We start from the raw sequence: 12018 nt of genomic DNA on the forward strand, positions 1-12018 counted from the left end.
TTACTTCTCACAGTTCTAGAGGCTGGAAGTTCAAGATCAGGGTGCTTCATGGTTGGGTTCTTGGTGAGTCCCTTCTTCCTGGTTTGCAGACAGACGTATTTTTGCTGTGTCCTCACATGGCAGAGATTGCAAGTGCTAGTCTGTTTCTCTCCTTATAAGTATACTAATCCTATTATGAGGACTCCACCTTCATGATCTCATTTAAACCTAATTACCTGCCAAAGACACCATGTCTTACTACCATTCCTCTGGGGGCTAAAGTTTCAACATATGAATTTTGGGAGATTACAAACATGCAGTCCGTAACACTATTTACAGCAGACAATGTCCTCCATTCTTCCAAATTCACTCTCCAGAGTTGGTTTGTTTATGGTGCTAGGAACTTGCTCAAATGGAACTTGAGTTACTTGTTAAAAGATGAATGAACAAATGAGTTGTAGTAGTAAATTGCAGAGACTTAAAAAGGAGATAAAATTTGGAGAAACTGAAAAGGTAGGAAGTTCACGTGAGGCATATGGGACATATATACAACAAGTGGTTCATATCTTCTTGGAAATTATCAAGAAATAATGTTCTTATTTTATCCCTTTTCATTATCCTAAAATTGTATTACCTTGCCAGCACTGTCAGCAACATACAAAAAGGATATAGTGTATTTATAATCTACCTTTCATACATTTCTCTCCACTTTAGTCATCTAAGCTGCTGCCAATTAATGCCTTATTTACTCCAGGATCTGACCCAAATATTTTGCATTCGGGGATCCAGTCACAGCACTTGAAATAAATAGATAGTTCGATGGTGAACCCTGATGTTTACCCTTCAGCCTAATTCCATGTTCCTCCTGCCCTGCTGCAGCACTGCTGTCTGTCTCCTTGATTTGTGTGCACTGTGATGTCTTAGAAAGGTAAACGCTGAATGTCCAGTTCTGTGAGCAGTGGGTCACAGTAAGAAGGACCCAATTCAAGCAATCTGAAGTAGCAGCCCTGGTATAGAGGCAACTTCTTGAATCCAATTTTATAATTCCTCCTTTTCACTATGCCTATTTTTAGTTCCCCCACCCCCTATTTTTTTTTTTTTTTTTCTTCTTCTTATTAAAGGGAAACAGGGTCTGCAAGTCAAAAGCCCGAAAGTCCTATAGTACATCTTGGGACATTTTAAGTCTTCAGGCCTCTATGCCTTCTGGGAGGTGGAATGGGAGTGGCTAAAACATGAGATTAGACCAGATATTTGGTTTTAACGTTTTAAATGCTGGGTCATGTTTTATGGAAGATGCTTTGCTAACTATCCACTATTAGCCTTTCTTCCTCACTAACAAAACCCTCTTTGCCTTGTGCTGGCAATGCGTCCCATTCATTGGCTCATAACTGTGAAGGTCATCTGTACCTCCTTGGATGCTAGGAGTGGCCATTTACCCAATTCTGGCCAATAAAATTATAAGAAGTCTGCTGTAATGGGGTGTTGTGGGAACATTTTTGCTTTCATAAGGGATAGTCAAGCTGGCATTGTTCCTTCTTTCTCCTCTTCATTCAATATGGATCTGTCAGGAGCAGCAGCAGCTCTGTGACAGGAAGGAAAAGGTCAGAGCTTAGCAGAGATGCCACAGTCTGTCCCAGTTGCAGTCTCCTCAGGCTTCTTATGAATTGGAAAAAAAAAATGTTTGTTTAAGCTACTGGTCATCAGGTTTTACGTGCTTGTTCTTTTGATTTTGTTTCTCTGCTTCTTGTAGCTGAAGCATTCTTCAGTGACAGGTTTTGGGAAAGTTTTTCTTTGTTAACTAGGAGGAATAATACTAACCCATAATAAATTAAAAGGTCAGTGGAAAAGAATACAGTTTAATATAAGAATTACCTATTTTGAATTACCTATAGCCTATGGTTGATAGAAGGCTGTTGTTTTAGAGTTATTTACTGTATTCTATATTTTTCTCCTTCAGCCAGTTTTTTTGGTAGTACACTTCGCTCACTCATGGATTCATGCACGCGTTCAACAAATATTGCACCCCAGCTATTTTGCTTGCACCAGGGTGGATACTAGGGATACAAAAATGAATAAGAAAAGTCTTTCATCCCCATGAAGCTCATTCTGGTAGAGGAGGCATGCTAGGAAAGAAGCATGAGTAGCAAGTGAGGGAAGAAAAAATGCAAACCAAGGAGAGAGGCCTGCAAGTACAAGGTTCAGAGAGCTGGGATATGGTGTTTTTTGAGTAAGAAGTTCAGCACAGAGCATGTGGGATTCAGAGCCTGGAGATAAAGGTGGAAATACAGAGCAGAGCTGGATATAAAACCCTTGTGGTCCAAGCTTTATAATTTGGTGCAGCCTGTAGGCAATAAATAAACCACAGATAATCTAAACTTTTTCCAGTTTTGTCACATTTTAAAGTTTAGTTGACATGATCAGATTTCCTTTGTAGGAAAATTGATGGCAGTTTAGAGGACTCACTAAAGTGGAAAGAAACCCATTAAAGGGAGAACATTTCCACCCTGGCAAGAAAGTTCTATTGAACAATACTGGTTTAGAGAATTTTAAAAGCCTTGAATAAGCAAAATTCAGGGAAAAGGTAAAATTCTAGGAAAGAGTAAATTACAGTTATGTACCATCCACTTCATATTCATGAAACTGGGGGAAAATGGGAAAGTCGGCTAATACTGTGTCCGGAATTGGTGGGTTTTTCGTCTCACTGACTTCAAGAATGAAGCCGCGGACCTTCACGGTGAGTGTTACAGCTCTTAAGGTGGCGCGTCTGGAGTTTGTTCCTTCTGATGTTCGGATGTGTTCGGAGTTTCTTCCTTCTGGTGGGTTCGTGGTCTCGCTAGCTCAGGAGTGAAGCTGCGGACCTTTGCCGTGAGTGTTACAGCTCTTAAGGCCGCGCGTGTGGAGTTGTTCATTTCTCCCGGTGGGTTCGTGGTCTCGCTGGCTTCAGGAGTGAAGCTGCAGACCTTCGCAGTGAGTATTACAGCTCATAAAGGCAATGTGGACCTACAGAGTGAGCAACAGCAAGAGTTATTGCAAAGAGCGAAAGAACAAAGCTTCCACAGTGTCGAACGGGACGCCAGCGGGTTGCCACTGCCGGCTGGGGCAGCCTGCTTTTATTTTCTTATCTGGCCCCACCCACATCCTGTTGATTGGTCCATTTTACAGAGAGCGGAGCGGTCTGTTTTGACAAGGTGCTGATTGGTGCGTTTACAATCCCTGAGCTAGACACAAAGGTTCTCCACATCCCCACTAGATTAGCTAGATACAGAGTGTCAACACGAAGGTTCTCCAAGTCCCCACCAGAGTAGCTAGATACAGAGTGTGGATTGGTGCATTCACAAACCCTGAGCTAGACACAGGGTGCTGACTGGTGTGTTTACAAACCTTGAGCTAGATACAGAATGCTGATTGGTGTATTCACAATCCCTTAGCTAGACATAAAGATTCTCCAAGTCCCCACCAGAGTAGCTAGATACAGTGTCGATTGGTGCATTCACAAACCCTGAGCTAGACACAGGGTTCTGATTGGTGTGTTTACAAACCTTAAACTAGATACAAAGTGCTGATTGGTGTATTCACAATCCCTTAGCTAGACATAAAGGTTCTCTAAGTCCCCACCAGAGTAGCTAGATAGAGTGTCCATTGGTGCATTCGCAAACCCTGAGCTAGACACAGGGTGCTGATTGGTGTGTTTACAAACCTTGAGCTAGAAACAGAGTGCCAATTGGTGTATTTACAATCCCTTAGCTAGACATAAAGGTTCTCCAAGTCCCCACCAGACTCAGGAGCCCAGCTGGCTTCACCCAGTGGATCCCGCACAGGGCCACAAGTGGAGCTGCCTGCCAATCCCGCACGGTGCGCCCACACTCCTCAGCCTTTGGGTGGTCGATGGGACTGGGCGCCGTAGGGCAGGGGGCAGCACTCGCTGGGGAGGCTCGGGCTGCACAGGAGCCCACGGAGGTGGGGGAGGCTCAGGCATGGCGGGCTGCAGGTCCTAAGTCCTGCCCCGCAGGAAGGCAGCTAAGGCCCGGCGAGAAATTGAGCACAGCAGCTGCTGGCCCAGGTGCTAAGCCCCTCACTACCCGGGGCCTGCGGGGCCAGCCAGCTGCTCCCAGTGCGGAGCCCATGAGCCCACGCCCACCCGGAACTCGTGCTGGCCCGCAAGCATCGTGCACAGCCCCGGTTGCCCCCTGCGCCTCTCCCTCCACACCTCCCCGCAAGCTGAGGGAGCTGGCTCCGGCCTTGGCAAGCCCAGAAAGGGGCTCCCACAGTGCAGTGGCGGGCTGAAGGGCTCCTCAAGTGCAGCCAAAGTGGGAGCCCAGGCAGAGGAGCTGCCGAGAGCGAGCGAGGGTTGTGTGGACTGCCAGCACGCTGTCACCTCTCAATGCCAAGTATTGCTGGGGATGAGGGGAAAGCAGGTGGCTGACATACTGCTAAGAGAATAAACTGTTACAACCACTTGGAAGAATAGTTTGGTGATTGATATCTAGTAAAGATGAAAGTATGTAACCCTACAACCCAGCAATTTCATTTCTAGGGACAAAAGTAAGAGAAAACACTTTCATCTGCAAACAAGGGGACCACCACCACAAAGATGTCACTACATTATTTTGAGTAGAAAAAAAAAAGGCCTACTAAATGTCCCTATGGGAGAATGAATAAATACATTCTGCTATATTCATTCAATGGTATATCCCTACACGTCTCAAAATGGATGTGTCTCAAAAATGTATTGTCGGATGAAAACATTTGTCTACATTGCAGATGATCTACAGAAGGATATTAATGCTCATTGATGTCCCGCCACGGGTTACTCTGGAGGCACTTTACTGAATCCTCCATACTGCCACCAATTTTTCTAAACAGTTAATATGGTTATGCTAACTCCTTCCTTTCCTTTAAATGGGATAAAAGCTCGCTAACAGATAAAAATCTTAAGTTGCCAATTTCTAGATTTGAACAATCTGTGTCCAGTCTAGCCTTGTGTTCATAGCTCAAGACACGACAGAAAAAGTAATAAGGACAATTTAAAGTTAGAGACTTACATTAAGAGAAGCTGGCATTGTTAGCCAGGAAAACACTATGAACTTGAGATGATGTTTAATATTGGTTTTAGGGCTTCTGTGTTCTCAGATATGCAGATCTGTCTGGTTTAGCTTTGAGATTTAAATCTAACCTCTTTCTTTCAAAGGATCTGAAATGATTCTGGGATTCCTTCTTGCATCCTCCCTTTCTTTTTCTCCTTCTGTTTTCCTTCCTTCTTGGAAAGCTTTACATAACATTTTTAAGTATGATAAAGTGTTTGGAAAGCTCCATGCAAAAAGCTGGTTCATTTGAATTCAACATAATTGATTGCACAGCTACAATTTATTTGCCATGCCCTATGCTAGAATCTGCGGCCTGCGAACTAACACACCCCTATGCTCAAAAAATTCATAGTCTAGTTGAATATAGATAAATATCATTCAGTGACTATGCCCCACATCAGTGCCAAAATAGAATACTTAAACCTTCTTTAACTCTTCTAAGCAAAAGAACCTTTATAAAGTTAAGGATTATAAATAGCTGTAAAGGAATCACTCGGTTACAGCGACCACCCAGGTGGTGCCAGAAGTTGGAAGTAGCCCTCCTCCCTCAGCCCGCCATCAGTGCAGCTCAGAACGAATTGGCTTTGCAGGAACGCTGAGAGAAAAGGAAAAGCCGGCCAAATCTTCCAGGCAGAAGTAGTTCCGATCCGAGGATTAGAGCCTGTCAATTAGGGGTGTCCGAATGGGAAGGAGGAAAGGAGGCGAAGGAAATATGGCTTAAGCTCCAGGGGAGACTCATTTTCTTTAGGAGAGAGGGTCAGGCACCAGGACTAGCGCGTTCCCATTCTCCTCGGAAAGGAGTCCATCCTTATCCGGATTTCCCTTGCCATGAAAATGAGGCACCCCCCCTCCCGCCGGCGCGTGCTCGCTGGGCTGGTAGAAGCTCCCGGGTGGCCCGCGCGTGGCCCGGCCGCGGCGGGGGTGGCCCCGCGGTCAGCTCTGGAGTCCGCCGCCGCCGCCGCACTAAGGACGGAGCCGGCCCCAGACGCGCCCTGGCCCGGCCTCCCCCGCCGGGGAGCGCCCCCGGCCCACACCCAGGCTGCGTTGGGGTTTGGCAGGCCCGGCCGGAGGAGGCGCCTTTGAAGTCTCGGCTGGCCGACGGGGAGGGAGATGGATGACCGGGCAGGGGCAGGGACTCTGGGGCCCCGCCTGGTTCCCACGATCAGGCCAGCGCAAGGGGCCACCGTGCGGCGCGGGCGGGCTCCGGGGCAGAAGGGGACGAGCGTGCGCCGGCGCGACCGAGGGAGAACTGGCGGCCGCTCAACACGAAACTGGAGTGGGTGTGAGACAGGAGATGGTGGGAGTCAGAGAACAGTGTGTGTGCGACAGGGGGTGTGACAGAAGACGCAGTGTGAGTGTGAGGGGGCTGGGATGCGTGCGTGCGCCCTGCGTTAAGTGCGCGGGGGTAAAGAAGACACGGGCTGCGCGTGGGGTGGGGGTGTTGGCGGGGCGCGCGCCACAGCGACGTGGAGAGGTCTAAGCCCGGGCCGTCTGCCTGGGGTGCTGGGGTCTCTAACCCCGAGCGTGGGCGAGGGGTGGGGGCTGCTCGCCGGAACCAGCCGGGAGCACCTAGCGCCCAGTCCCGCGCAGCGCCCGTCCCGGCAGCCTCCGGCGGGTCTGTGGAAGGAGACTCGCGGCGGGAAGGAGATACAACTTAACTTTAGAGCGCGGCGAGAGCTATTAACTTGTCACGGGCATCCGCTCATTCTTTATTTAAAAAAAAGTCACGAGCCCAGAAACCCCCCCAAAGGAGGGAGCGCGCGGGGAGCTGCAGTCACCCCCACAGCGCTCGGGAGATTGGGGTGTGCGCCCCCGCCGCCCGGCCCCGCCCCTCCCCTCCCCTCCCCTCCCCTCCCCTCCCCTCCCCTCCCCTCCCCTCCCCTCCCCTCCTCTCTCCGCAGTTCCCCGCACCGCCTGGCCACTCCCCGCCGCCCGGCCACGCCCCCCCAGACTGCATGGCGTCGGCCCGTGAGCCAATGGGAAGCTCCCGGGCTCCGGCCGCCGCGGCAGGTCGCGGCAGGAAGCGATGGGCTAGCGGTGGCCCCCAGCAAGATCGATCACCTTTCCCCCTACGCAGCCGGGCCAGAGACCCCGAGGGGAACCGGGCCATGTTCTTCTCGCCCTGCCCTGGGCTTGGAGAAGGCTAAGGCCGGTGGTCCCGGACACCCAGGAGGTTTGCTTGTTAGCCTCTTCTCCAGACTTGCAGACACGGATAATAACTCGCCCGGTTTGAGGCCCAGAGAGAGGCTCATTAACTAGAGATTATACAATAAAGGCTCTCCTGGAGAGGAAGGTCGCCTTCCCCCTTCACCCCAAATTATTTCCGATGGGGTCATTGCATACATCTACAGGCCACATCTGTTCAAAAGGACCTGTTAAAATATTTGTTGACCTAGAAGTGAGAGAAGGGAGCGGACTGGGAATGTTGGGGCTCCGGGCGCGGGCGGTGGGGCAGCAGGATGTGGTGAGCGCTGGCGCTCAAAATGCGCCCAGTGGGAGGATATGAAGGGGATGTTAAAAGTCACGCAGGTCGCCTCCTTCCCCATATTGTGTTTGAATGTTCTCCATGTTCAAGGTGGAACCTCAGGCTGCAAGGTGTTTGCTACTCTTAAACTGAGTGGTGAAGAGCCAAGATTTGAAATGGAGGAGATATTTCACAAAACCATTTTGAACTGCAGAAAGAAAAAGGTGGAGCCAGTGGTGGAAGTACAGAAAACAGATGATAAAGGATAGTTGCAAAAATGTCATCAGCATTCTTCAAACCCAACAGGCATTTCTAGAGACCTCTGCTCTCTCTTCTGAGTCAAAACTCAAATCTGGGCCCTTAGAGAGCTGCAAGTAAAGGTGCTTGGTTTGTGCTATGGTGAGGCCCCACAGGCTGCAAGGTTTGCTGCCTTGTTGGCGGAGGGCAGGCCCCCTCTTTTAGGTCTTTTTTTCTTTTAATTTCAAATTTGAGCTGGAAGACGGTTTATATATCCTCTTTCTTCTCACTCACCTACATCTACGTTCTGAAAATGGGAACATCGGCTACACAACAGAAGCTGCCTTGCTCCTCTTGATGAGGCGCAGTGTTTACTTGTCACTATTTTATTTTATTGGCAACTTAAAACCTCTGCCCTTGAAGGCAGTTGCTCATCCTGGAGTTTCTTTCAGAACATCTTTTTCTTTCTTTCTTTCTTTCTTTCTTTCTTTTTTTTTTTGAGACGCAGTCTCGCTGTGTCGCCCAGGCCGGAGTGCAGTGGGGCGATCTCGGCCCACTGCAAGCTCCGCCTCCCAGGTTCACTCCATTCTCCTGCCTCAGCCTTCCAAGTAGCTGGGACTACAGGCGCCCACCACCACGCCCGGCTAGTTTTTTGTTTTATTTTGTTTTGTTTTTTGTATTTTTAGTAGAGACGGGGTTTCACTGTGTTAGCCAGGATGGTCTCGATCTCCTGACCTCGTGATCCGCCCGCCTTGGCCTCCCAAAGTGCTGGGATTACAGGCGTGAGTCACCGTGCCTGGCCAAGAACATCTTTATTTAATGAAAAATGGTTGACTTGCAGCAAGTATATCTTAACAAAATTGTAATTATAAATGCATTGTATTGTAGCAAACTGATATTAAAACCAAAAAGGAACCATGTAAACAATGTTTATGACATCATAATTCTTGACTACTTGAAATTAAACTACCTACTCATTTTTAAAAATCGGTCAAAAGCTTTCCACTTTCTTTGTTTTTTGAGATTTTCTTTTTGCATTTGGTAAATTTAGAGACAGACAAAAGGGGGAAGGGGTGTTGTATCTTACTCAACAAATAATTGGGTTAATAACAAACATTCCTATAGCCTGTATGAGGCATGAGACTCTCAGTAAAAATATATCAGTGCAAAGCAGAAGTAAGTTGAAAGGTTATACAGAGAAATTCTACCATGGTGTCAAAATATATACCATAGATATATATATAACAAAATATATACCCTAACAAACTATCTCAAAAATCTATATTGTTAAACTGTTAGTAAACAAACAAACACACCAAACAATGTGGTTGACATCCTCTTTTTTCTCAGCATTAGTGCTGAAATTTACCAGGGCTTTCTCTTCTTTCTCTTTCATCTATCCCAAGGTGATCTTACACATTCTTACGGATTTTACTTACATGTTGATGGTTCCAAAACTTTTACCCCCAGGGCAGATATCTCCCCTGAGCTCAATCCCACTCTCTTCGAAGGCTCCCCAAGCATTTCAAACCTGACAGGTCCAAAATTGAACTCCTGATTTCACATCTCCAAAATATATCTCCCTTGGTCTTTTCAATAAAAAGAAATAATCCGGCTGGGCGCGGTGGCTCACGCCTGTAATCCTAGCACTTTGGGAGGCTGAGGCGGGCAGATCACCTGAGCTCAGCAGTTCGAGAACAGCCTGGGCAAAACGGTGAAACCCCGTCACTAGTAAAATCAAAAAAAAAAAAAAAAAAAAAAAAAAAAAAAAGCTGGGCGTGGCGGTGTGCGCCTGTAGTCCCAGCTACTCAAGAGGCTGAGAGGCAGGAGGATTGCTTGAACCCGGGAGGCAGAGGTTGCAGTGAGGCAAGATCGCGCCACTGCACTCCAGCCTGGGCGACAGAGCGAGACTCTGTCTCTTAAAAAAAAGAAAGAGGGAGGCCGAGGCGGGCGGATCACGAGGTCAGGAGATCGAGACCATACTGACTAACAAGGTGAAACCCTGTCTCTACTAAAAATACAAAAACTTAGCCGGGCGTGGTGGCGGGCGCCTGTAGTCCCAGATACTCAGGAGGCTGAGGCAGGAGAATGGGGTGAACCTGGGGGGTGGAGCTTGCAGTGAGCCGAGATGGCGCCACTGCACTCAAGCCTGGGCAACAGAGCAAGAGATCGAGAGAGAGCGAGAGAGAGAGAGAGAGAGAGAGAGAATCCTACCAAACACCCAACTGATCAAGGCAGAAACCTTGGAGTCACTTTTTTTATTATGTGTTCATTACTCTCCACACCTAATCCATCACCAAATTCTATTTATTCTACATCCAAAGCCTATCTAGGAACGTTCTAGTTCTATTTTCGCTGTCCTACTGTACCCCAAGCCCTATCTCTCACCAGGATGGCTGCGATAGCCTTGTTTACTGGTTTTCTTAGCTTCTATTGCCTCCTTCTAATCTCTCCTTCCCACACCCCCCCACATCTCTCCATCCATCACCACCCCTCCACCCCACAAGCGGATTTTAACATTTTTATTATTTTAATTTAATTTTTTTTTGATGGAGTATTGCTGTCGCCCAGGCTGGAGTGCAGTGGCATGATCTCTGCTCACTGCATCCTTCACCTCCTGGATTCAAGTGATTCTCGTGCCTCAGCCTCCCAAGTAGCTGGGATTACAGACGACACACCTGGCTAATTTTTTTGTATTTTTAGTAGAGACAGGGTTTCATCATGTTGACCAGGCCAGCCCCAAACTCCTGACTTCAAGTGATCCGCCGACCCCGGGGGTCTTCCCAAAGTGCTGGGATTACAAGCATGAGCCACTGTGCCCGGCCTGATTTTTTAAAACCACAAATTGGATTGTGTCACTGCCATTCTTTACGATTTTCAAACTTTTTTGTGCCATGGCCTGCTAGACCTGCATGATCCAGTCTCTGCGTACTTCTCCACAGTCACCCTGGGCCCCTCCCCCTTAGCTCAGCATGACTTCTTTGGCTTTCTCTTCCCCACACTCTGCATGGATGGCTTCATCTTATCTTTTAGGTTTCAGCTTAAATGTGACCTCAGAAAGGCCTTCTTTAAGACATTCTATACTCTTTTAGCACTGTGTGTTTTTGTTGTTGTTGTTGTTGTTTGTTTTTTTTGAGACAGAGTCTCACTCTGTCTCCAGGCTTGAGTGCAGTGGTGGGATCTCGGCTCACTGCAACCTCCGCCTCCTGGGTTCAAGAGATTCTCCTGCCTCAGCCTCCCGAGTAGCTGACTACAGGCGCGTGCCACCACACCCGGCTAATTTTTTTGTATTTTTAGTAGAGACAGTGTTTCACCACGTTAGCCAGGATGGTCTCGATCTCCTGATGTCATGATCTGCCCTCCTCAGCCTCCCAAAGTGCTGGGATTACAGATGTGAGCCCCCGCACCTGGCCCATTTTGTTGTTTACTTGTTTTTTGTCTGTCTCGTCCACCTGACTGTAAGCTTCATGTGGGCAGGGGCTGTGTCTGTTTTATACTACCCAGGGTCTAGCATAACATATTTGGCTTTCAGTAAATATTAGTTGAATGAATGAATGAGTGAATAACCCAACACTGAAAATGAATATCTCAATAAAGTGCTAACAACCTGTATATCTGGGCCGCATCTCCTTTCTGAACTCCATATCTGTATATCCAAACTTCAACAAAGCATCTCCACCAGAATTTCGATCAGCACACCAGACTGAACAGGTCCCAAACTGACTGCATGGTGTGCTGGTTTTCCTGCATTCTCTCTCTATCAGTGACACCACTTGTGCATTTGCTTAGTCCAGAAATCTGGCAGTCATGCAAGGTTCCTTTCCTTTCCACTCCCCATATTCAACTGGCCATCAAGCCCTATCCATCTGCCTTTAAAAATAGCAAGCTCCTTATCTTCCTCTGTTTCCCACTCCTCTCTAGTAGGTCAGAGCCTCCCAATTTCCCTTTTTAATCACCACACTGGTCTTCTACCACTGTATTGTGGGCAAACTGATCTTCTCCCTGCTCCCTAAAATGTTAAGCATGTTCTTCCCTTAGGATGGTACACTTGTTCTTTCTTCCTGGTATCTTCTCCCCTAGGTATCTGCACAGCTCACTATTTATTTCAGTTCTTTACTCAAACATCTCCTTTCAAAGACACTTTTTCTTTTTCATTTGTACAAATTTAAGGTGTAAAAGTGCTGTTTTCTTACATGGATGTATTGCCTAGTGGTAAAATCTGGGCTTTTAGTGTAACCATCACCTGAATAATGT

Source organism: Pan paniscus, chromosome 10, assembly GCF_029289425.2.
Source record: "Pan paniscus chromosome 10, NHGRI_mPanPan1-v2.0_pri, whole genome shotgun sequence".
Classification (NCBI taxonomy): domain Eukaryota; kingdom Metazoa; phylum Chordata; class Mammalia; order Primates; family Hominidae; genus Pan; species Pan paniscus.